The sequence below is a fragment of the Hermetia illucens genome, chromosome 4 (assembly GCF_905115235.1).
Source record: "Hermetia illucens chromosome 4, iHerIll2.2.curated.20191125, whole genome shotgun sequence".
In the NCBI taxonomy this organism is placed as follows: domain Eukaryota; kingdom Metazoa; phylum Arthropoda; class Insecta; order Diptera; family Stratiomyidae; genus Hermetia; species Hermetia illucens.
Window position 1 is genome coordinate 92,691,964 of NC_051852.1, and position 4,188 is coordinate 92,696,151.

A 4,188-nucleotide genomic window follows, 5' to 3' on the forward strand; every position below is an offset into this window, starting at 1 on the left:
TCATCAAAAGTACTGTGGATAAATGGAACTGAAGCTATTTCTGAGTAACGCTTTCTGCTGCAATTACAAAATTGGTTTAATTAACTAATTAATATAGGTCACTAGCCGAACCCAGCAGAAGTTGGTCTGCTTAGGTATATTTGCAAAAGCTGCGGGTTTATTTTGTGTACTGGAGGAAGTAAGCAAATCAGATAATACACTTACCTGGGGGGCCGTTAGACCCGAGGGTGACTCATCTGAAGTTGCTTCTGCCACGAAGCTTACCGGAGGTTATCTGGTATCATCGGAACCGGGATGGTATTCGAAACATGTGCTCCAGAAGAATTCTTGAGGGAAATGCTCGCGGCCCGATTATTTACGGTTGGTCCCCTTGTTGGAGTTCCAAGGCGGCTGTGCTCATATTGCGAGCAAAGCTCATTTTGGCCCATATTGTGGAGATATTAGATAGGCCTCTGATGCACTAAATATAAACCAGTAGTGATTGTGGTCTCTAAATCAATCCGTGTCTCAACAGGTCCTTGGGAGCATGGCTACACGATAGGCATTTACCTTAAACCCTCTGGACCATTATGTACTTACGACTCGAAGGTGGGTGTAAAATCACGATATTTTTCAATCTTCGTTACCCCAAACGATGCCATTTGAAAGCATGTATTGTATTTCCGAATATACTGTAAAAAGTGTTTGGTATTGCAGCGATCACCCCACTTAGAAAGTTAAGGTGGTGCGAATGGAGAATATTTTGATATAATCAACCTTGCTTGCACAACCTTGCGAGCGACGATGATGTCCGTACCAATAAGCTTATCAAAGTTACAGAAATAGCCCCTTTTCGGGGTACCAGAACCTTTTAACGGGGGATGACAGCCACAACTCTTCGATCATGTTAAAAAAGGGACTTTTTCTCCTTGTTGAGTACCCTCTTTATCTCTTTTTTAAGGGTGGCATTGACAAATCAAACTTTATGATAATGATAACAAAATATATCCGATTAGGGCGCCATTACTTTTTAAGGGGAAGTGGCCGCTGCAATTTCTACACGGGCTTTGAGAGAGAATATCTCCCGCTTCTCCATTGATCCTCTCCTTAGCGCTTGGGGATGGGGTTCAAAGTTAAACCCTAGCGTTTAGACATGAAAATAGTCCCGACTCGAAGCGGAGCCATACCCGCGCGTAATTGATGGGGTTAGAGAGGAGGAACCTCCTCTTTCTCTTACATACCTCTTCTTCCTTCCTCTTTAACGTTATAGGGTTAAAAAAAACGTTATAAGTCGGGAAACCGGAAGCTGGGTGCTTCAGGTATGAAAGGTTTTCTTTGTTTCTTGTGTGAGTGTATTTGAGTATAGAACTATCTCATTTGTACGTAGCTCGTTAAGAATATGAATTTAACATATCAGATTTAGTACTTCGGGTTGTAAATTTACACGGTAAGGCAACTTTGAGCTACTGTAACTTTGTTACCAATGGTATGATTTTGATCAAACTTAGAGACAATATGCTTCATATTATGTTTTATACTACTACCAACTTTTATAACTCTGACATAAACTTAAGGGGGGTTTTACTCAATTTTCCCAAAAATACGGTAATATACTATTATTAACTTAATTTGAAAAGATATCGATATGGGTATTTGTATTTTGATGCCTGGGTGCCACATAGAGGCAGCTTCATGATTTTTTTCTGATTTGTCAGTTGGGTAGTTTCTGAGAATGGCTCCGTTAAAGAAATCATCACTTTGCACTCCTCCCACTCCCCGCCTTTTTAACAAATCTCAAACTAAGACCGGCTTCGAAAAGCACTAATCGAGGCCTTTTATTTGATACTCCACATGACTATATTTGGTGAACAAAATTTTTACACCCCCCTTTTACATGTATGGGGACCCCCCCTAAATCTTAACGTAGGAGGATATTACTCACTGCATGTCTGGGGGTCCACAGTTCTCACCTTCTCACCAAATTCCGTGTCAATCGGTACAGCCGTTTCTGAGAAAAGTGCCTGTGACCGACAGATAAACAGACAGACAGATAGACAGACGGACAGACAGGCGGACAAACAGACAGACATACAAACAAAACCTTAAAAAGGGGGCGAAGGTGGGCCAGTTCCACCCCTTTCATAAACTTCTCACCTCTTACGGGGCTATGATCGAAAATTTAAACTTTACCAATTTTTATGGCGATTGGTTGAACTGTTTCGGAATCCGTCGATCAAAAACGAATATTTATATCAACACTTCCATTTTGATATAAAATCTCATTAGCTTTTAGTCCGATAATTTGATGTTTTTCGACACGATCAAATTTGCGGTATGTCTGTCAGACTCTGACAGGAAAAGTCTGGGGTGTCTAGCAGGATTTACTTGAGCCTCAACAACCGGAAAAGACCACTTCCCCCTTTTATTCGAGAGGTAAACTCCGTCTCAATAACTCTGTTCTGTTTTTAGGCCATCGGAATAGAAGACTTTCGCAAATTCTGACATGCATTCCTCTGGGACCTCCCAGTTTTCTCTACGTTCTAGGATAACTTCCCCATGTCTCCATAGATCTAAGCGAGCTAGTCTATGAGTTTCTCTCCGCACCAGTAATATCCAGACACGCAGTTCTTTGCAGTGTGACTAGCTTACATCGAAAACTCATTTCGGCCCAATGATTGCAAAGTATATCAACATTACTACCAGCGGGCTCAGTCCCCATGTCGAGGCAAAGGTTGGCTAACATAGCCCATAGGCTGTGAGAGCTCGTTTCATCTTTACCTCTACATGTTAGTTCCAAGGAAGCTTCTTGTCTAGAATAACTCCCTTCGGAGAATTGAAGGATTGTACCCCTTATCTCGGGAAAGGAAAGACTATTAAATATTCTTCTCTTTGTAAATAATACCATTGTGGTTTCTTTAGGATTTACTGAAAGTCCATGGTTGAGGCAACAGCTGTCAGTCAAATCAACGGCACGTTGTACATTTCTGCACACCGTTCCGAGATCTCCATTAACATCTAGCGCAGTGACGTCATCAGCATAAACTTGAATGTGCTTTGCAAATTTTCCAGTTCAAAAGTGGCGGAAGCCCACCTGGAGGTAGTATTTCATTGCTTCCGTCTTTAGGCAGCGATCGACAATCCTCCGGCACACAGTAATCTATGCTTTAGCTTAGCATAGATCCACTTAATCAAAATATCATCGACATCATCCATTCTGGCGGCATCAGACAGCTTTCGTAAAGACGCGCAGTAAAAGCCCCTCCAATGTGCACGAGTTCCCCCATCGCGTAATTTGCCTTCCGAGTTTCGAAACATGTTGGGTTTTATTTAGTTGGTAGGCTTTAGCTTATTCCCTGGAAAGTGCAGCAACAATGGTCTCAAGATGATCTGTCTGAATTCTTTGGATTTGAATAGTCATCTTTCCCAGGCTTCGGTATGACCTTCGCGACAGCTATGTAGCCCAAAGTAATACATCGTCATCATCATCGGGGCACTACAGCGCGACGTCGTGCTCTGGCCGCCCGGTCGTTTTCCTTCAATTATCTCAGTCACGTGATCGCGTCCTCCAATCTTGGAAGCCCAGTAGTTGCTCGGCGTCCTTATATAATGTGCTTTTCAACCGTGCTCTCGGTCTTCGTCATAGTCGACACGCCATCCGTTCATATCCTTTTTAGCTAAGCGATCGTCGTTCATTCGTTGGACATGCCCTGCCCCCTGAAGGCGTTATAGTTTAACGAATTTCGAGCTTCTATCTCATCGTACACTTCATGCAACACATGGTTTTACCGGATGCCCCATCCACCATGATCACGAACTGATCCCAAAATTCGGAGGAAGACATTCCTTTCGAATGTGCCCATCCAATTTTTGGAGGCTTGGGTCAAAGTCCAGTTTCGGCAGCCATAGCATACCACTGCTCGTATAATGGTTTTGTGTACGCAGAGCTTCGTGTTTCTGTGCACATGCTTCGATTTAATTATGTTAAGGACCGAGAGGAAAGTTTTATTCACTAACTATAATATATCCGTCGCTTGATCTAGTCAGTCTTATTGGCGTCGTTTAACAGCCTGCTACCCAGATATACATAGGTGTCTACGGATTCGATGTTGAGGTCCCCTACATCGACGGTCAAATGAGGTGACGTTCTACTTCTTAATTGCATTTTCGTTTTATCCTCATTGAAGTTGGTCACAGTCATCTCCCTCAGTC